Source organism: Lissotriton vulgaris, chromosome 5, assembly GCF_964263255.1.
Source record: "Lissotriton vulgaris chromosome 5, aLisVul1.2, whole genome shotgun sequence".
Classification (NCBI taxonomy): domain Eukaryota; kingdom Metazoa; phylum Chordata; class Amphibia; order Caudata; family Salamandridae; genus Lissotriton; species Lissotriton vulgaris.
The window spans coordinates 561264909-561288220 of record NC_141693.1 but is presented as its reverse complement, the minus strand read 5'-3'; the positions used below and the strand labels follow the sequence as shown (position 1 = coordinate 561288220).

Here is a 23312-nt window from a genome sequence, read left to right as displayed (position 1 = left end):
TTGAGTAGAAAATGTAACTTGCTTGTCAGATTTATGTTTCCTTTGGGCTCAGTGAGAATAATAAGGTAATATAGGCATAAACAAAAGATGAGAATTATAAAAGAGTCATGAGATTCTGAGACATTAAGCTTGACTAATAAATCTCCATCTACACGGGAGCCTCAGCATGCCATGTCTTCTCCTTGGCAAGCTATGAAAGACCTCAGTACAGTTTACTGGAGCTGGACATAAACCACCCTGCCAACATTGTGTTCTTTCCTAAAAGGGTATGCCTAGGCAGTTCTTTTTTCAGTGTTTTTGGTGTGGATTTCAGTGGGGATTTCTTAGTGTTTTCTAAACCTTTTGAAACCAGTGCTTATCAAGGTTTCCTTAGCTGTCTTACCCTCAAAATTGGCCAAACAGCAACAACATTTTATTTTGCAGTGATTGTTATAAAGCACATATTTAATTGAAAGGAGACGTAATGCAGGGTATGTAGTGTCTTCCCATTAGCAGTACATCCAATGTGCCAATGTTAAACTGTTCCAAGCATAGAAAGTCTGTGTATTGCACTCTCACCCACACTCATCTCATTACCTTTCACACCCACTCTGTCAGGACTCTGTCTGGTTTACAGGATTATTATTGCTACTAAGAAACTAAAGGGGAGATTCACTAAGATTTTACACCATGTTTGCGTCATAAAAAGTGATGCAAATCGGCACAAAATCTTTTTTTCACGATTTACTTTCCAGCGCTAAACTTGTTTAGGACTGGAAATAACGTGAAAGTAATGCAAAGAAACGCAAAGCACTGCTTTGGATTACTTAGTCCCAAGGGGTCATACTATGGGTGGAGCATTGGCATCCCCATGCAACCATCTAAGGTTTCTGACGCTAAACCCAGTTTACTAAACAAAGTAGACTGGGTTTAGCGTCAGAAAACTGCACCCTTTCAAAGTAGGGGCAAAGAAGGAGACATGCCTTCATTTCTCCTTCCTTTTCCAACTTTCATTGTTTGCTGCACTGTACAGCACGCATACAAAGAGGTCAAACGATTTAAGTGAGTCTCAGCATAGTATTTTGTACTGGAATGGCCCTTCCACTACAAAATCTATGCTAGACTCACAGAGATACCCTTGCACCCTGGTGCAAAGGTGTCTCCGTGGCGCACGGCAGCTGATTCCGGCGCTAGGGAGAGGGGAGGAGAGTTCCTTATTTTAGTAAATTTGGGGCTCTCCTTTTCACACAGTGTAGCACAGCATTTACAGCTACTGCACTGCCCTGTGTGAAAAAGTAGTAAATCTCTTCTAAGGTATGCTAGATTCAAATGTTTTTACAGATAAATTATTGGACAAGGCCGGGGAATCATTCACTTGCTCCTTACTGAATATTGTAACATTGTAAGGGTGATCAACCCTGCCAAAAGCAAAGTACCTTGACCTTTAAGGTTTTTGAATTACACCAGATTATTTGTAGCCTGCAATCTAAGGCACCTGAAACGTGTTGCTGAATGCTCAACACTACTTTTTTGCACTCATTGCCTTATCACATTAAGGTGGTGCTGTTGTATGAACATTCATTGCTGCCAAATGCTCTATGGGTAAAATCTCACTTTGTAACTTTTGACATTTTAACAGAGTTCACATTATATTCTGGGACTTGAACACATACCAGCAAAATCCAGCTACGAATTTTACTGGAATGAGGAAAGTCATGTGACATGTAATCACCACTATTCCTTGTGCACGGTGACAGCACTCTTTTCAGAGTTATCTGTCACTACACCTTGCATTTGAATGTTTAAAGATTGAGGTTTGGGCATCTGACCTGCGAGTAGATAAGTGTGATAAGTAGTATAAATGTAATAGTAAACAATTTGTGAAATAATGAAACACTTAATGATATTTTACTATTTCCATATTCTCTAAGGTGTATAAAATAATCATACATTATAATTAGAGAAAAGGAATTTGAGCGCCCCCCTGTGGTAGAGCACGAGTCAAAATCAAAGTGTATTTTTCGGTTTCATTGAGATAAATTGCTCCTGTCCACACCTAGTCTGCCACATTTCAAAACAAAGTCTATACAAAATGCGTATTTACGCAAAATCTGCATTTTTAAAAAAAATGATCACCAAATACAATAAAGTAAATCGATGCAGGCCTATAACAAACAGAATGTATTTGTCTTCTTACGCCCTCTGTCGTGAAGCAAAGTGTATGCATCTGTTTAACTCCACGCTGGAAACAAAAAACCGTGAAAATATGTTTACTGCCAGCCCCAAAATGCACTAAGTAAGCGTAATGAGTAAGTCAGCAGTTTCCAGTAAGAGTTGGAATGATTACCCACCACATGAAAACTTTAGAAAACGGGGCCACACAGTGCACATATACATCACAATTTATCAAATGTATTGATTTGAAACAAATCATTTTGCAGACAGCTTTGAAGAAAAAGTAATGAGATATGCCAGTACCCCAGTATGTAAATAAAGCTCTGCAACCCTGCCACTATTTCCTAAGCATGTAATGGCATCATATCTTGGCCAGTTTTCACAAAGTTTGCTCTCTCTCTTCTCCTCATCCCATTTTCTCCTCTTTACCTGTAATCCTATTTTTTGCTTCCTAGATCTTTACATATTTCTAGCATCTACCTTCCTTGCTCTCTCTCTCTTCATCGTTTTTTTCTAGGGGTGTGCAACATTCATCTAATTTGCTTTCGCATACTCATGCAAAACGTCCAGGAAATTATGTGTATTTAAGTGTGATGACTCGAAATGTAAATCTGTAATTTAGCACTATACTATAGCGCAAAATGCATCCAACTTTTAAAAAGAAGATGCATTTTGAATTAAAAAAAAAAGCAGGCCTAAAAACAGGTGGTGCGAACAACAGCCGCCTGCGTTCTGGCCGTTTGCATTATTCCTGACTGCTTGTGTTAAAATTTTGCAGCGAATGGCATGCAATTGTATAGTGTTGCATAATAGCATAATTTTGGGAATCTAGCGTAACAGACAATGCGAAATTTTCGAAACTGCACCAGCATTATTTAAATTTCTGCTGGTAGTTTTTTTCTCTCCTCCTCCCCCTCTTTTACTGTTTCAGCTTTTATTTTTTCTTTATCCCAACCGTACATCTGGGCCCATGTCTCGAAATACACCATGTTCAAGGCTGCATGATTTTTCCTGTGTGACGATGTTGCCTCCTGTCCTTCTCCCCTTTGCCCGCTCCAGCACCTGCGTTTCGGCTGTTTCAGAGGCCCTCTTCCAGTGTTTAATTTGAGCCGTTGGTTTCCGGTGCTTTTTTCAACACCTGCAGTTAGTTGTCAGCACCGGCACTTAATTGTCAACACCCACACATATGGCAGTCTCCCACATGTTGGCGCTGTTTGTCTAATTAAGAGATGTGCACAACCAGTTATTTATTAATTCAAAATACACTAGAAATGAAGAAATGAGTAATACCTGCCACCACGCTATTTTTATAGCTTTGTGAGGCCCTGAATAGTATACATTGTCATACTTGTAGGAGTGTGGTGGTTAGTAGTTGTGTTGCTACCACCATTAGCAGCGCAGGAAGGGGCTTTGGGTGGTGCAAGCTGCTGTGGCATCATGACGAGGGCCCTGGCACTTATGTGTTTTACAAATTAAGCACTGCTCTCTTTCATGGATGGAGCTTTGATGCTCTGAAAGGGCAGTGGGCTAACAGACCGATGGTGTATTAAGTGTGGGCTGCCGGGCCACAGGTTGGAGGAAGTGCTGGTTCCTGCAAGCCTGCCTTGAGGGTTAGTAAGGCTGCCCATCTAGTCCTGAAAGTAGCATCTGAACCTCTGGCATACCTGAAAATAAACTGTTATCCAGTGGCCTAGTCTGTCATTACTGCTTTGAATACATCAACAGGGGGGTGGTGTGCACACCGAGTTTATCCAATTATTCCATATTTAAGCAACTAAATGCATTGCGTGCGAGACCGGGCCCTGCATTTTGCCCAGATGCACCGTAAGTTAAATCAGTGAGGTGGGGAGCGCTGAGTCACGCCCCGCTCCCGGTCGCACTGCTAGTAGGATTATCAGATCCTAATCTCATCTCACAAGTCTGTTTCTCAAAGTTAATCACGTTTTTTTTAAACTCATATAGTCCACATTTTATCCACAATATTTCATCTGTTTATCCTTTTGTCTATTTTGATCCACCTTTTTCGATAAGTGCATTTTGTTGTGTTTCACGTAATCCCGGGTGCTCATAAGGCCTCGTCGAGAAAATAATCACTCCATGCACCAAAAATTTCAAAGCAGCCATTCTTTAATAGAACCCAATGCATTTCGGGCAGATCTTTCGCCCTTTGTCAGGGGTTAGCTGTTAAAACAAATTACAAAAACGCCATTACCTCAGTGTTCTCTCATATACAATATACTAAATATACACGTCTGTGAATCTATGTAGCACTTTTTACAATTAATACGAACCCTCCTATTTTTAACTTCATCGCCTGTCATCAAATAAACACATCCCATTATACTCATCTATGCTAATCATTCTTTCATTTTGTAAAAAATACCCTTTTCCAGCCCTCCCGATCCGTTAACAACAACATATTTCAAAAATCACCTCATCTACGTGCAGGTCTTTTAACACTCATTACCATCCTTCCACATTTCCACAGGTTAATCTATTATCAAACGTTATTTCTGCTTGTTCCCCAGTAATCACAGAACTCAATACCTGCTATTTCCACAAAATTCCATTACGCACGAGGTGCGACAAGTGTTGCTTCCCTTTCTTACTAACGGACCCTCTAATTTAAACCCATCTGTTCCTCCCCCTTCTGTGCATTAATTAATCACATGACACATTGTGTTTTAGAAAAACTACCTTAACCACAGTCCTCTACGCTCAATTATCGTTTCGCGCTAACATTTTTTAAAACAAAAGCGGTTCGTGTATATCCATATTTTCACTTCAATCGTGTAAAAAGCTACTCAAAATTTACGTTATGTTTTGAACCAACATGCTATATTGTTTTTCTTAACATAAAAAGAATTTGCTGTTCGAACAGTGGTGGTTTTCAAAATATTGACAAAGTCCTTCCATATTCATAATTATTACTGCTTTGAAGACATAACCCTTTACAGTCATAAGCAGAATATGAGAGTTTAAGATAAAAAACAAGCATTGGCAAAGCCAGTTGGTCTGATGTTGGCTGCTGATTTTTGATTTTGCTATTGCTTGTGAATGGTTTATTTAAAACTGAACAAGAGGATTACTTTTTGTTTTTAAGTATGCATTGGGCAAGAGCAGACTAGTGTAATTCACAGAGATGTAAGAAAATGGCTCAAATGGACTGTACTGTTCCTCATGCTGTATGTTGTGGTGAGGGGAACACAAATGTGAATATATCCTAGCAAACCGATGAATGAAGAGAGCTGGCTGAAAGCCCTTAAAGCGACAATTGCAATGTGTGTGTATGTATATATATATATATATATATATATATATATGAAGAAAATGTTCCTGCTCCCGTCAATGGGTGACGGGAACACCAGGTGCAGACCTCCAAACCTCGTAACAGCACCGAGAGGATTCTTACAAAAGCAGATCCAAAACCTCAAATAGGTTGCAGAGTGAATATTTTTATTTAAATTCACAGACAAATGTCCATCCGACAACGCGTTTCACTCCTCTAGGGAGCTTGATCACATACTAAACTCAGGGAAATGGAACATTATATACTAAACATAGTAGTTGGACAAATTAACTAAAGTGCACGCCCTCACAGTAAACAAAAGTGTAAAAACAAATGACAGACCAATTTCTTTAGCTACACACATAATATGTAAACTTTAGACGCCATTTTAAAACGATTCAAGTGCTGATAAATATTCATAGAATTTATCGACTCAAAGCATTCCCATTAGAGAAAATGGATTAAATCATTAGCAAATAAATTTAAGGCAGAGAATAATAACTTTTTAGTACAGCAAAAAATATATATATATATTTTACCTATTGGTGGTCACCAGTAGGTAGTTATTTGTTGGGATTTCTTTTCCATTGGAAGAGGGTTTTGTCATTTGTCAATAACTTGGCCGTCGTTTGACGAATCTTTGTGAAATTTTCAAAACTATCGGGCAGTCACTTCAGCTGCTGTTTTGAAATTTTTGGAGTGATCCGTCAAGTGGGGGCCTGAGAAAAAAGGGGAGCCCCAAAACATTTTTCTCCATGTTAAAATCCATAGGAAACTTTAGACACGACTACAACATGAACTGCTAAACGGAATTACATCAAAGTTGGCAAAAAGGTATCTCTTGGTCCAGAAAGTGACCTTTTTGTTAAATGGTGTAAATCTGTTCAGTAGTTGCTGAGAAATTTGAATATTTCTCAAATATACACCTAAGGCCTCGGTGGATCCAGGACCCCTCCCGTGCTCATGTCTGACATCTGATTGGCTGCCAACACTTCAAACCAGGAAATGTTGGCAGACATCTTGTGACTCGGTTGAAACTAGTCACAAAAAAATTTTAAAAAAAGAAACGGGGGCAGGGTAGAAACACCCTGACCCACAGGGCATCTTGGGAGGTGTTGGGGGTCCGACAAGGACCCCTCCAGGGAAAACAAATGTTGGCAGCATCGCGTTCATGTTGGATTTGCCACTCCTGTGGAAAATGAAGAAAAAACAACACACGGGCTCCTGCGCTTCATTTAATTAGGCCCCCTGGTGGGACAAGTCCCGGGGGCATTATGAAACTTTTGATGGGGGCCCACGTGGTCCCCCTGCAGCCCTGGTGACTGCCACCTCCCCGGGGAGGAAGACAAAACAAATGCGGGGGCCATGCGGGCCATAGGGCTATATGAAATAATGTGTGGGGGGATCCAGCCCCCCTCACAGCACCGGGGACCGCCACCTCCCCAGGACTAATGCAGAAAATATGCAGTGGTCAACACAGCCCCCTGCAGCCCTGTGGACCGCCACCTCCTGGGGGCTATATGAAATAATAATGCTGGGGGGGTTCCGGCCTCACATGCAGCCCCGGGGAACACCACCTCCCCTACATTCAACAAGTAAGAGGGTCCGTTGTGGACCCCCAGCCCCGGGGACCACAACCTACTTCACAAAGTATGGGGCCCCCCTCCAGGAGCTCTAGAGGGCCCTGGGAATGGCCAACCCCGCAGGGCCAGCTCCAGCAATGTCTTGGGTGCCCACCTGAAAGTCTTTGGGGGTGCCTCCTGATGCACAACTAATAGGGGTTGAACTCCTGTTGGTACCAGAGGGTCCTTGGGGGCCAACAAGCCCTCTTGTTATCTCCAGTAAGTCCCAGACAGCGGGATTTCTGAGAGGACTTGAAGGCCATGCACCTTTTCTCCACCACTCTGCAAACACGCCTCCTGGTGCGCTTCTGGTTGTGGAATGAATTCCACTTTACTCCTGAGGGCCTCAGAACTAAAGTGGACTACTTCCCCAACCAGTAGTGTGTCAGGAGGCATTTTGCAGAGTGGTGGAGAAAGGGGACATGGCCACCAAACACCTCTCAGCAAACCCACAGCGTGGGACTTGCTGGAGTTAACAGGAAGGGTAGTTGGCCCACAAGGACCCTCTGGAACCAACAGGAGTTCAACCTCTATTAGTTGTGCGTCAGGAGGCGCATTTGCACAGTGGTAGAGAAAGGGTGTGTGGCCTTTGACAATCTCTCAGATATCCTGCTGTGTGGGACTTACTGCAGGTTAAGTATGAGCGCAAAATCCGTTCCGCTCGCTGATTTTGCGAATTTTCGGTAAATTCGCGATCCGCGAACTCCCGCGAATTTACCGCGAATTCGCAAATCCGCAAGCGGCGGATTCTGGGGGCAAAAGTTGAAGCCTGGCTGGCCTGTCAACTTGTAACTATTTTAGGATGGCGCCGGCAAGCTGCCAGCGCCATCCTAAAATAGTTACTAAGTTAGCTTCAACAGGAAGCTCTAATAGATAAAATAAAGCAGGTGCTTGCACCTGCTTTATTTTATCTATTAGAGCTTCCTGTTGAAGCTAATTTAGTAAGTATTTTAGGATGGCGCTGGCAGCTTGCCGGCGCCATCCTAAAATAGTTACAACATGCCCTTCCTGTGAGCCCAAAAACAATTGTGAGCGTCGTCGAGGCAGGTGTGCCTTCTTCACAAATCTACCGTGGAAAATCAGCTGTGATGCTGGATAGAGGCTTTTGCATCCTTGACTTTCACGAGCGCAATACCCGTGCTGTTTCTGTGACCAGGAGCTTATTTCTCTTCATCTGCTGAACTGATCTTTCTCTGACCTTTCATACACACAAGAAGCATGTGTGAACTCGCATGGTAGCCCTGCCCATTTGGCCCCGCCCACACACTCGCGGTTTGCACCGTCTTCCCGCCATTCACCCACTATGATGGACAGCTCACTCAAGGGACCCCTGCGCCCTTCGGGGCGATTGCATAGTAACACACACATGGTCGCTCGAACTAGTTGATGCTCAAATTCAGTGACTCATTCATTAGCCCAAAAACAATCGTGAGCGTCGTCGAGGCTGGACAGGTGTGCCTTCTTCCCAACTCTACCATGGAAAATCAGCTGTGATGCTGGATAGAGGCTTTTGCATCCTTGACTTTCACGAGCGCAATACCCGTGCTGTTTCTGTGACCAGGAGCTTATTTCTCTTCATCTGCTGAACTGATCTTTCTCTGACCTTTTATACACACTAGAAGCATGTGTGAACTCGCATGGTAGCCCTGCCCGTTTGGCCCCGCCCACACACTCGCGGTTTGCACCGTCTGCCCGCCATTCACCCACTATGATGGACAGCTCACTCAAGGGACCCCTGCGCCTGTCGGAGCGATTGCATAGTAACACACATGGAAGCCCCGCCCCAAATCCGCGGATCAGCAAATCCGCAAAATCCGCGGATTTTGCGGATCCACGATCCGCAAATCCGCAAAATCCGCGGATCGTGGATCCGCAAAATCCGCCCATGCTTACTGCAGGTAACAGGAAGGGTAGTTGGCCCCCAAGGATGTCTCACACAGAGTTCTTTAGAGGCCACGGTCCTTTTCTCCACCACTCTGCAAACGCACCTCGTGGTGCACTACTGGTTGGGGCTGAAGTCCACTTTACTCCTGAGGGACCTTGTGGGCAAAGAAAACCTCCCAGTACCTCCTGTTAAGTCCTATGCAGCGGGATTCCTGAGAGCTGGTCTGAGGCCCAGGTCCGTTTCTCCACCACTCTGCAATGCAATTACTAGTTAAAAAAACATAGAAATTCACTGAAAAAACCCAAGGTTACAGGGACGTTATAGTTAGGGTTAGATTTCACTCTGACAAAACCAGCGAATTTCGGCAGTTATAGCTACCTGAGCCAATTATAACTTACGCCCCCACAATGCACTCCTTATAACTTCATATATTACATCACTCATGACATGGTCAGTGACATTACTCATGATATCACTGATGACATCTCAAACATCTCAAAGGACACAATGACATCACAGATTACACTATCCAGTGAGTGTAAGTATTTTGTAAGAGTTTATGATTGTTAAACTGGCCAAATCGTCGTGCACACTTACAGAGTGCCCACCACTCCTCCCCCTGCAGTGCTCAGGCGTCATGGAGCCCAGTCCCGCCCGCAAGGACCTGAGCCACTGCAGTAGGAAAAATAAAATGATAATGATGCTATTGTTATTATCATTTTATTTTTCCTATTTTAACTGCTCGGAGAGCACTGGGGCGACTCTCCTCCTCCTTAGAGGAAGAGCCGTTGCTGCCTAACACTGGTTGTGCTCTTCGCCCCATGGTGCCAAGCTCTGCACCACCTGTGCTGCAATATGAAGCTACATGAAACCCAACCGGACTCCTGGGCCATACAAGGCTCCAATGGAAATGGGGCTGCTCGGTCGAAGAGGTTGTGCATTATAGAAGCATAGTATGAGACAGCAGAAGGAGGGCCGATTGGTTCCCAGTGACCAGTCTATTACTGCTGGTGCTTGGCTTTTGCAATGAGGTCACCTCTGCTGCCCGCACCAGCTAAGCTCTATTCAACCAATGTTAGTAGTTTGTTTGGGTTCAGGAGGGCAAGCACTGCAAGGGACCTAAAATAAACACAACAATAACGATCGGCCACATTTACTTTTAATGAAAGCTATCAAAGGGCACTAGAGTGGATGTTCGGGCGTGAGCTACTCACTGTTAGTCAGCAAGCTACGGGTAGCTCTGAATGGACTAGTTGGAGACCCCTGCTCTAGGTCATGTGGTGTGGTCCCAGAGGACCCACGTGGGCCAAAAACAGATTATTTTTAATTATACCACAGTACTGCAGTACCTAGGTTGTCGTCACGCTATATTTTAAAAGGGAAGGCGGGGTGTGAGGCCCACCTCCCCGAGACATTGAATGTCCTTAGGTACCCCTAGAGCAGCAGGACATTTTCTATTCATGTAAAGGAGAGGAGGTGTGCGGCCGCCCTGTAGTGTCATTTTATGGGGAGGGGGTTCTGCTTAACTTAAAATAACATCTCTTTATATTGTTACTTTACGTTAAAAAAAATCAGAAATCCACTGGAAAAAAACAAATGTAAAAGTTATAGTCATAGTAAGGTCTGGTAATAATATCTTACTTTACATTAAAAAAACATCTGAAATGACTTTAAGGAAAACAAAAGGTTAAAGTGATGCTATAGTTAAATGAAAATGTCAGTTTATATGTAACACTTTAAACTAAAATAAGCACTGAAATTTGCCAGTTATGCTTAACTTAAGTAACTATAACTTGTTCACTTGCTATGCACTGCTTATGACCTCACATAGTACATCACTCATGAGATATTCTATGAGCTCCTCCATGACATCACTGATTACATCTGAAATGACAGTATTGATGACAACCCTATGCATGGCCAGGGCAGTGAATTATAGTTAATTCAGTTAACTATAACTGCCGAAATTTAGTGGGTTTTTGTTTAGTTTAAAATGTTATTTTTTAACGGACATTTTCACATTTCTATATTTTCCATTTAACCTTACAGAGATGGTTGAGGGATTTCACCAAATGTGTAACTGTGGCTGGGTCTTCAATGAGACCAACGATGGTTCAAGGATCCAGTTGAGAGTGACTTTTAGAAAAGAGGAAGTGGAAAATCAGTGTACATGGTGCTTCCCATTAACCCTTAGGTTGCATATAGTATGAACTATGGCATTTATTTGTATCTAGACATGTAGCAGTTTATCTACTATAAACTCTCAGAACAATAGACAAATGGCCTTCAGAGAATCAAAGTGGTCTGGAAGCCACTCAGACCTTTTTAGACTAAAGCTGAATTTAGCTAAATTGAATTTCTTCATTAGACTGCTCTGGTGCTGAGAAGATTGGAAAACCACTGGTACCAGACAGACCACTGTTCAGAAAAAAGTACTAATAAAACTGACTAGATTCAACAAACTAGAAAGTCTCTTCTTTGAAATGCTTTACCTAAATTAAAACCTTACTCTCTTCGTCATTTTAATGGCCAAATAAATAAATGAAAATATTTATATGGGAGCCAAATAGCATTAGGAAGAGAAAAGGGATATTTGGATTAAAGGCTGCCATTAAAACAGAGGTAGGGGAGGGCCCTTAAATCAGTAAAATAACCTCTAAACTAGTTAATCTGGAATTGTGATACTTCAACCCAATAGGGTTTCTGCAATGTAAGCATACTAAGCGGTACAGACTTCTATTTAGTATGAAGGTGTCTGTAGCATTTTCCGTATGATAATTTAACATATAATTTCATCACACACAAGATACTGGATGAAAATTACCCTATTTATTTTACACCAGAATTATGCTTTACCTCCTATCCAGAATGCTCCATACTAGTGGAAAAGTTCCATCCGTGCCCAATATAAGAGGTTTAAAGTGGGAGTTGGAGACTTCTCTATTCAGACTTCCAAGTCTTGAAATGATCTGTCCAAACCCCTCAGATTGCAGCAAAATGTTTTGCTACTCAGGCAGTTGCTTAAAATGCATATCTTGTTGCTATTTAAGTCATGATGATAGATCACAAAAATGATGAAGTTGCCTTCAGTTGATCTAAGACTTATTTCAAAGAAAATGGACTGAAGAAATTGAAAGATGACATTAAAGAGTTGAACTTTCTCCTTTCAGAAAGGGAGCCAATCAAAGGAGGTCTCTAATTCCTGCTTCTCCAGAGAGCTGGCATAATTTAAGGGGCTTTATGGTGTATGTCACAAAATCAATTACAACTATATTGACCTGAAACTTTATTAGATCCACAGTATCAACTACCACCATATCATAAAGGTAAGTATGTACAGGCAATCAGACTCACTCTGGTATTGCTGCAGGTCAAAATTTCAACTATAATATTATAACCAACCATCGCCACATCTGCTCTACATAAATGTTTAAGAAACATGAAGGAACAATATCCTGGACAGGTGTTACATTGGAAAAAGATCTACACAGATGTGCTTTACACCCAGGTAGCTGTTGCTCATTGAGATAAGAGTTTAAAGGCATGGAGTTCTCTTGAGTTTCATGATTAGTGTATCTTAGACTAATGGCGAAATTACATTTAAGTGCTTTTGTACTAGAGGACCCCTTAGCTTACTGAATGTTGTAGCGTAGTATGTATTCTTCTGTGGTTATTCAATTGAGGAGGTTGGAGGTCAGATCTAGAACCTAAACATTAGAATATGTCAAAGTGTTGCCTCTTAATATCTTACATAAGGGTCAAGGGCTGTGTACTTCTTGTTTGAAGAAAATTGACCATCAGTTGAGCTGTGGACCCCTCCTATCCACCAGCGAAACACCCATCTCCCAAAATCCACTTGGTTTCCTCAGAAAACTCAACTGTGGAAATCTCCAAATAGGAAGTTGCCAACTGCTTCAAAGAAGGCCAACTAACCGTTGAAAACCTTAACAAGCATTGGCATAGCCAATAGGTCTCGCATTTGGGGCCTTATAAGTGTTTAACCATGCAACAGTTAAATACTTATAAGGTCCCAAAAGCGAGATCTATTGGCTATGCCAATACTTGTTTATTGTACTTACTGTGCCCTGTCTCTTGGCTAGTGGGGTCACTCCCAATTATTACATACCCAATAGAGAGTGCCGAAGGGGGGGCTGAACATCACTTTGGTGAAAAATGGGCACTTCCATTAGCAGAAGAAAGCAGTGCTTTAATTGGGCTGGTACTGCCCGGTACGAAGTACTGGCACTTTTTTATTTTGAGAGGGAGCGTACAGGCACTTCTCAAGAGAGACCTAATACTTTTAATTGGAGAGTACCTGCACTGCTCAGAAACAAGCAGGTACTCGGGTACAGAGTACCTGCACTTCTATGTTTCCATTTAAAGCACTGGAAGAATGGCCTGTGGCTGTCCACACACCTTTCGACCTGTGTGTTTCAAGGAGCAGACCTGGGTCCTCCCAGTCCATAGACCAGTGGGGGTCCACTGTATGTCCAGGAGGGCCAGATATGGATTAGGATAGTTACTTAGGATAAATGGCATTTAATGTATCTAAACGGAACTCATGCAGCAACTGGTTGTCATGAAAATCTGTTACGGATTCTGCAGTCCTCCAGGAACTTAGGACACCTCTAGTTTATATATAGCGCAAACTCACCCGAGGTATGGGAGCGCTTTACATTAGCACTAGTTACATTATACAAGAACACATTCTTTCTTGGTAGGCACGAGGAAAATGAGTGATTTGCCCAGGATCACAGGCTGTTGAGACGAGACTTGAACCTGGTTCTCCAGTTATAAAGACGGCTGCTCTGGCCTTTATTCCACATTCTTGCTTTAACAGTTTGTGTATAACAGTATTCCAGGATTTAAAAAAAAAACCTTCTGCGACCTATGCCGTTTAGTGTGAAAGCTGGAGCCTTTCAGAGAAATTAGATTGCAAACCAAAGTAATCAAGGAAGAATGGATTCTCCCAGCAGAAGGGGGGGGGGGGGGTGCACTGCCTGGTATCTGACTACTCTGTATGTGACAGCGCCACAAGACTTGACATTTATATAAATGCTGCAATACTGTACAACTGTTCCGCCACAAGGTGTCCATTCTCAGTATATGCGATATGGAATAATTAATATTTAATAATGTACGCATCATTGTGCACTGTATCTAGTTACAACCTAACTAGTGCCGGATGATTCACCTAGCATATCGCTGACCCCCTGGGGCATAGGCTGCAGTATTCTGCTCAAGCGTGAGGGATAGCTCTGCTGTTTGTGACGTGATTCGCGTGGAATGCATTCACAGCCTCATGGCAGCTCCCCTCTGTACCCGTGAGCCGGGGCTGTGTCCACCTGGTAAATGATCCTGTTGTCTGGACAGTTTTCAAGCATCCTCCTGAATGTTTATTGTCTCGGAAGAGATGGTGAAACATCTGCTGATAGCTCTGCTGTCTCATGAATCCAAGGCACAACCTGCCTCTTCTGTGGATCCGGGAGGCACAATCTGTGTTCATTGATTCATCATCTTCGCCGCCCCAGGTATCAGAGAGCGTTATTAGTACACTTTCATTGGATAGCTCTGCTGTCTCGTCTATCAGACCATACAAGCTGTGCGCACCTCCAGTGGTAGCTTCATTGTGTGAAAATCTGGCAGCACCATCTGTGAACAGTTACGGTTACTTCTGCAGTATAACGTGTCAGCTTTAACAACCTGCGCTGGTTGTTAGGGAGCAATACTGTCTGGGGCACAGCCTTTACACTGTGTGCACATGTATGGGATAGCTCTGTTGTCTGGGGCACTAGCATTTTCACTGTGTGCATACATATGGTATAGCTCTGTTGTCTGGGGCACTAGCCTTTGCACTGTGTGCACACTTATGGGCTAGCTCTTTTGTCCGGGGTACCGGCCTTTACACTGCGTGCACACATATGGGGTAGCTCTGTTGTCCGGGGCCCCGGCCTTTACACTGTGCGCACACAAATGGGGTAGCTCTGTTGTCCGGGGCATCAGCCTTTACACTGTGTGCACACATATTGGGTTGCTCTGTTGTCTGGGGCACCGGCCTTTACAGTGTGTTCACACATATGGGATAGCTCTGTTGTCCGGGGCCCCGGCCTTTACACTGTGTGCACACATATGGGGTAGCCCTGTTGTCCGGGCGCACCAATTTACCTCCTGTGAATGGAACTATAAACAAGTGCAATGTAAGCTGGTAAAAAATAACTATACAGTGACCGGTCCCAATCACCTCCTTCAGACTCATCGCTGCATCCCTTTCCTGTAACAGCAGAAGCCACGGACCGCCCGAACTCCCAGGTACTTAGAAGAGTGGGTGGCGGCCGTGACCTGTAACGCCTTGCTAATGCACTTGCCCCCTCGAAGCGCTGCTCACTGCAGCTTCTGCTGCAAAAAAATTGCAATCCTTGCTATCCGGGGCTCATATATTCAAAGGAGATGCAATCTATTAAAGCGGGAGCAGACTTGGCGTGAATGCCCGTTTTCCCACTCATCTAAAATGTGTGATCGTGTGCGAATCCTTGTTTAGGGACATGCTCCCAAAAGGTGACGCTGTGGCCAAACTACTGAGCGGCGCCAAGTTGCAACCAGCACAAGCGCACGCCTATCGCGGCAACAGGGGAGGGGGCCTGCGCGATTCCCTTGCGGGAGCATGCAGCAAGGTGCGATGATTGCGACCATATGGTTCCACCATATGGCGCCGTGCGCTCCCGCAAGGGAATCGCTAGACGTGCACACGTTGCCATTGCAAGCAATGCAACGTGTGCACGTTTTTGCCCCCAAAGCTGTGCCGATGGCATTAGGTCTCTCTCCTACGCAGCACATGCGCACTGCATAGGCAAGACCTAAAAAGGCAGAAAGTGGTAAAGAATGGCAGCACAGTCTAGGGGAAGGACTGCATACTGAGATGCTCACACTGGAGGGACAGGTCAGCACAGAAGGAATAGCGAGTGTGCAAATAACGGTTGTTATTACCCACAATCCTAATGTTATATTTGGCCGATTTGCCGTGAGCATTTCATTACGGATGGTGATAACTTGTTAAAAATCAGCAGTAAACCTAATTAATTCACAGAAGCTGCAAGTCTGCAAGCAGATATCTACGGGTAGAAGTAGTCCCCTCTTGCCACAACTAAAGTGCAGCCTAGGCAAATCAGTGAGATTCCTTTATACAAAAAGTTTCCTCTGGGAATTCTACCCAATACGAGGACATCTCTGAGAGGACACACCATCTTGCCACTATCAAAATAAACAAAGGTAAATATAATTTAATGAATCCCCTTTTCTCATTCCTGTTTTATATAAATGTTCCCCATGTTTGATTTGAATTTTGTCGGAGCTGGATTTTTATAATCCCTACTAGGGCCCACATACCAGGCCATTTTGGGTAGTTTCATCTCACCGAATACACGAGTATAAGGCCAATTCAATAACCTGTGGTTTAGAGCTTTATAATTTGCGTTTTCTCGCAGCAAAGTGCAGTCAAACCTGCAGCATCATTTGTTTTCCTTTGCCTCAAAATTCCAGTGACCTAGTATTCCACCACTATTGCCACTGCGAGGATGTTGCACGCATTTACAGACCTTTCTGTGGATACATTTCTTATATTTTTCCTGTGCTCCTTAACGCCACACTCATGACTTCAATGTTGACCGTGTGCTCATAGAGCCACAACTCTACCCTTGAAATCTCCCCTTCAAGGTCACACCTCGATTGTAACATTGAAGCAACCCCTTTGTGAGTCAAAGTGAGTTTTTATAGCCTATTTTCAGACTCATTACCGAAACCTTTTACAACCCAATTCACTTACATGGAATTAAGAAGATTTCTATGCCACTAGCAGTACTGTCCTTGTATAATTCTTCCATACTTGATTGTTATATGAATATATATTCAGCGGTCAATCCATAGGACCTTATTTTTATAGGCCTTGCGCCGCCGGTGCGTCACTTTCTCCCATTTTAAAAGTGACGCACCGGCGGCGCAAGTCCTTCATAAATAAGGCCCATAGAATTTACGATCTGCCCATGGACGAATTTAGCAAAACTTCGGGATCTTTTCGGTTCTCCTGCAACTCCTGAACCACTCGGCGAGAAGCCACCCGGAAACCTCTCACCACAGACACAAAAGACGGCAGTGGGAACAAGAGACATTTTACATGATTTCCAACCACGTTATATAAAAACTCAAGAGCCCATGGCATTACACGTGCCTCTAGATATTAGTAAAGTACTTGACGAGTTTGCTGTCACCTGGATTCAATTACTGTCAGTTTCGCTCAACGTGGGTACACAGGTAAACAATGAGCTGCATGGACTTGAATAACATTGGACTGGGAATTTTTAGGGAGTGTACAAAGTGAAACACGCAGTCTTCATGGGCCCATTTGACACCCACATGCCAGGCAGAGTAGGGAGTGTGCCGAGTGAAACTCATATCCCGTTGGGGCAGTGTGATCGCATAAAATCGGTCAGGTATGAGGTGTGTACTAACAATGTCTCGACATTATAAATAGCCCTACTGGGTGAAGCAGTCCGAAGACTGCATACCAAAGAGGCCTACAATGCATGCCAGCCCACTGACTCCTCGCTTTAGGCAGTCATGGCATGCTTATATTGATGTTTGGTTGTAATCTATGCACACAGACTGTTCCTAACAATCCGCGCATATATTCCAAAACTGCTCCTGAAAGTATATGTCTGGGATGAAAACAACAGGCAAAACTCACAAAATAATCACTCCCTCTTCAAAAGTATTTTGTTGCTGATGACGTTCTTCCCATTCCTCAACATAACACCAACAGTGAAATTATCACACTGTCGTTTCTCTACATGGTATGAGACACAAATATTTTCTGGCAAAAATATTGTGTCCTAAATAACACATACACAATATACCTCCATTACAGTTAGTAATAGAAAACATACACCGAGAGGGACGATGTTTTAGTAAACAATATTTAGGACACACTATTAAGTCTGATTTATGAAGGCCATATCCTGACATATATCTTTGTACAACCAATAGCGAGGGTGTGTCCTGGTCAGGTCTAACAAAGGCCTTCATGAGATTTGCATGAAGTGGATAGAGTGCTGCTGGGCTAGTACTAAACCTCCCATCGAGGTCTCCATCTTCGGCCAGTATGAAGACTCTCCACTGGCTCACCATTAGGAAACAAATCTGTTTCAAGGTCCTCTGTCTGGTACACAAGAACAGGTACGGGAATGGGCCAAGCTACTTTGCCAAAAAACTCGGCTGGTATCAGCCCAATTTACCCCTAGATCAAGTACCACATTTCTCCTTGCCCCTCATAGGATCCGTACCACCAGGAATGGTGGTAGATCTTTCTCCTACCGGGCTCCCGCTTTTTCGAATAAACTTCCATTACAGTTCCGCATTATCACTGACCACAAGCTGTTCTGCAGAGAATGAAAAACTTGGCTAATTTATCACCTATAGCGACCCTCTCTGTTCAATTGGCCTTCAGCCCTTACATGAGTTTTACAGAGCGCCATGAGACCCTGGGTGAAAAGTGGCTTTATAAATCTCTTTGACTTTGACTAACGCAGAGGGCATCTCCCAGACTTCTCATGATCTGGATAGCGGACAAGATACATTAACATTACCTGTTTAAATGCAACATTGCAGGATAATTGAAGAAAACAGAAAATTATGAAAGTTAGTGCAGAGAAAGTGTGTGCTCAGCTGACATATTCACCACTCAACTGACCCCGCTTGTACTTGTGGGTTTATTGGGAAGCCCTCTTCTGGTCTTCTTAGGGGTAAAGAGTGCTTCATGGCATTATGTCCGCTTCTCTGTAATTCTTGGGCTAGCTGGAGGACAACAGACAGTATCGTCCACCCGAGCTTTTGCTGGGCCGACAAGGCTTGTTCCAAGAAAGCCAGAAAGGTGAAGCAACCAAGTCCAAGTTCTGAAAGCACCAACAGGAGCAGGATCCCTTTACTCCTAAGTTCAAAGGATGTTCAACAAGCTGTAGGAAAGCTCCTGCCTATCTGTCCATGTTGAGGCAGTTGGGATAGGTTTCATGGCCAAAGACAGTGCATCCTTCAGATTCACAGTGTCCAGTAAATTTGGCAGGGGCACCATTTTCCTCCTCAGCGAGGAGCCTGAGAAGGTTTTCTGGTCAGAACATAATGCAGTGGTCACTGCCAAAATTCACATTGCCAGGTACTCATTCACATTACTTTACTGCTGGCAAACCTTGTGTGTTCATTCCTGACACCGCTGGAAACAAATAACAGCAGAGGCTGAAGAAGTTGGGGAAGGGCTCGTTCGTTGCAGGCAGCAGCGATCCTCTATCAGCAATGGATGACCATAATTATGACTACACATAGCATTTCCCTTGTACACACATCCGGATGACTCCAGCAGTTGTTGCAGCATTTATACTCATAATGTTCTTGAACATCCAAAACATACAAAAAGTAATATTGGAAGGAGGCAAGATGGCAAACATGTAGTGCTGCGGCTTGCCGACTCGTACATCAGCTCCCGATTCTCAGTGCTGATGGCAGGACATGGAGTTGACCTAAGTGTTGAAACGGGACTAGCGTAATGCAGTCTAACCGGCTGCTGACTATTGACTTCAGCATTTTGCAGGCAGCTTCAACCGCTGGACCCGTTTGTTTGACTGTCTGCACCCGGCAGGGGCTCCAGCTGCGGAAGAATCCACACCTGTGTCAAAGCACTAGCCAGTTTTATGAATGCCTCAGGAGAGGCAATGTCTCCAAAGAGTGTCAGAGCTGCCCACGACAAGACGGAGGGCTCTGGCACTCGGTTGATGGCAAGTACAGCAGGGGTACCGGGCCAACCGAAGCAGGATCGAGGTGGTAGCAGTGCCGGAGTTCGAAGCGAGACCGGAACAGCCAAAGCAGGAAGGGTTGAAACTAGCTTCGGTATGGAGGCCAGCGCAGTGGTCATGGGGCGAAGTAAAGGTATGGACAATCCCATAACCGGAAACAACAGACTTTTTTCCGTCTGTCCTGCAGATGAGTCCTCAGCCTTTTGGAACAGCTGAACCAGATGTAAGGATGTTGGAGATGCTGGGCTGAAACGTAATTGCAAACACCACCCACAGTACTACAATTAAAGGGGTAGCGATTTTAGCATGAAGAGGGGTGGGAGATTGTATATGTAGTAAAGTTGACAGATATGGACGGTGGGTTATTGCGGAGTGGTGACATGGTAAGTTTTTTTTTAATCTATGCACAGTGTATGGAGCAGCTTTTGATGATCCTGGTATACTGGATTTTCTCACTGGAGAATTGCCAATCTGGCTGGCCCCCTAGATCCTCTGTGGGGATCTTAACCTTAATGGTTCAAGATGTATGTAGCTACAAACACTGGGCAACTATGCATGTTTTCTAAGACAGTTAGAACACAGCTATTACAAGTAAGTTAGGTTCAAGGTGTTGGGAGCATCCTAAAATTACTGGGCTGATCTGAGAAAGCAGTTTAGAATTGGTAGATGGAACTGGTATACTCTGATACAAAAACTCCTACATTCCAGAAATATTTCAGGATGCTTGTTTGGCTGGATGGGAGAAATTGGGGGGACATAGACTGGGTGATCTCTTCCAAAATCAGAGGTTTGAGTCATTTGAGGAACTAAGGACTACATTTAATCTGAATCAAAATTAGTTTTTTAAAATATCTGCAAATTCACAGCTTTTTACATTTAAAGAACTGGTGGATTGGTGGGCTGGGAGAGGATACCACTCTTGGACCTTGTGCTTGGGGTAGACAAACTCTCTATTAGTGTAATATATAATCAATTATGTAAACCTGAACCACATGATCTCGAGAAGTATAATTGTTAGACCTGACATCATTGGCTTGAGTCTCTCCTCCATTTACTTTCTGTTTACCTCCACGGTTTACGATGTTTTTGCTGGTATATGTTTTGGGCGCTGTGCCACTGCTGATCAGTGCCACAGTGCAAGTGCTCCCTATGTTAAATTACTGTATTGATTGACTTCCATGTTTGGCTTATTTGGTTTACTGTCAGTCCCTAGTCTAGTGCACCAGGAGTGCCAGGGCTTGTAAATACAAATGCCGCTTGTGGGCTTGCAGCACCTGTTGTGCCACTCACAAAAGCGGCCTAGTAAAAGTATGTCTGAGGGTCTGCCATTGCCAGATCCACGTGCAGTCTAGGACTGTCACGCTGACTGCGCAAGTACATCTACTTGCCAGTCCCTAAACCTTCCCTTAACTTCATGTTAGTCACCCCTATGGTAGGCCCACGGGCAGGGTGCGTTGTAAGTATAAGGTAGGACAGGCCTGACCAAGTTGGCATGTCCTAATAGTGAATTACAGCCATATTCGTTTTTCACTATTGCGAGGTAACCTGCTCTCCATTAGTTAGAATGGGCTGCCAGGATTATTAATGCTATAATCCTAGCGGGCTCTGGGAGCATGGTGCAATGTCAGGTTTGGTATCCCTGAACTCGGGGTTTAATTACGCATCCGTTGGTGTGGATGGTTTTTGGACTCTGAGTTTGAAAATAGCACTTTTAGAAAGTGGCTATTTTCTTGTCTAACCATTTCTGGTTTCTGCTGGTTTGGTGTGTGTGTGACAGGAGCTGGGTGGCTCCAGAGGTCTGAATGAGTCAGTGTGGGATGAGTGGGACATTTGCGTTGAGAGTAAGGGGAGAGTAGTTGCTGATAGCCCGCCCTGCCTGACACAATGCTGGCTCCACCTCCTGCCAGGCGACTGATGGCTCTGTGCCTGCCATGGACGATCCTGGCCCCACCTCCTACCAGGAGGCCGATAGCTCTGCTCCTGCCAGTGACAATGCTGGCTCCACCTCCTGCTGAGCGTCTGAGGACCCAGCCCTGCTCAGTGAATAGGCCAGGTGCCTCTGCCTGGCTCCACCCACAACAGACCCAGGATGTTGGGAAATCCCCCTGCATGGACAAAGGGATCAAAGCCAAAAAGGGGTATAAGAGAAGGACCCCTGAACCAAGAATTTAGATCACTTCTGACAAGGAAACCTGAACCAAGGACAAAAAGCCTGCTGATCCAAGGACTTGCCTACCCCTTCTGCCAGTGTGCTGTTTGCTGGGGGGAATCCAGCAGTGCTTCTTTATTTTTGCCAAGGAACCAGGAGAGAGGAACTGTGTGTGTACTCTCAAACTTTGCTAAGAAAATCTCCAAGGGTTGGAAGAGTGCCAGCCTCCTGTTGAAGTCACAGGGCTAAAGGACTTCATCTGCTAAAAGTGCTATTTGCTGGAACTTGAGAATCCAGCACCTCTGAAAGAAACCAGCAATCTCGACGCCGACGGACGTTGCCGAATCCAGCTCGACATCGTGAGTAACGGCTCCAGTGTCCCGCTTCCTCGCCGCCGGCCGCCGGGCCCGATCGACGCCAGCAGCAACGCCAGTGAGTAGTGAGTTCGGCTCCAGCTCCAAGGGACCTCGTGTCTGAACCGCTACTGATCGCATCGACTTCGAAGCCCTCTCGACGCCGTGAGCGCAGCTCACTATTGAAACATCATCGACATCGACGACGACTGAGGCCTGATCGACACCGACGACGCGACGCCGGATTGCTCGACGCCGCTGATCGTGTGCTTCATTTTCCTAAGGTACTGTGTTGTTGGGGGTCCGTGTGACTCCGGGCTCGACGTAGCGCTCCTCGCGGTCGACACCGAACCTTTGGATTGACTTTGCCTCGACGTCGTGTGACCCCCGTGTAGGTTACATTGTTGCCAAGAACTGTGTTTTAACTAAGAACGGTTGCTTTTGATACGAAAGACTTTTGTTCTAAGAAGAAACTACACTTGAACTATTATTTTTCCTTCCAAGAGTATTTATTAAGATTGTGGTATATTTCTGTCATTATTTGGTCTTGTGCTAAGCCTTATATAAAAATCCTTATTTTTATAATACTACTGTGTCGTGTCCATTTGTAGTGTATTCACTTTATTACTGTATGTGGTCATAAATGCTTAACACACAGCCTCTGAGATAAGCCTGTCTGCTCTGCCAAGCTACCAAGGGGGTGAGCAGGGGTTATCAAAGAGTGTGATCCCCTTGCCCTGACTAGAAAAGGTGTGTCCCTATTTGTCAGAAGTGCATACATCTGCCAACTAGAGACAGCCGGTTCTAACAATAATGCTAAATGACAAAAATAGCTTGGACTAGATGAATATATCTTTCATGATTCTCTGGAGTTAAACTGTGCGGTTCTGTACTGTTTGGGCTGAAAATGGGGGAGGGGTGGGGTGGGCAGGGGAGGGTTAACTGTCCACAATGTCAATCTCATGCAGCAGATTTAGTTTACATGTTGGCACATGCCCGGTTTTAGATATGGTGAGATTGAAGATTTC

At 44.2% G+C, this 23312-nt stretch overlaps 1 protein-coding gene across 1 annotated transcript in view; it reads left to right on the top strand.

The window, feature by feature from the left end:
* The window catches only part of SNCG (synuclein gamma), a 203124-nt gene that overhangs the window by 54924 nt on the left and 124888 nt on the right, over positions 1-23312 (top strand). The gene's annotated exons all lie outside the window — the stretch shown is intronic.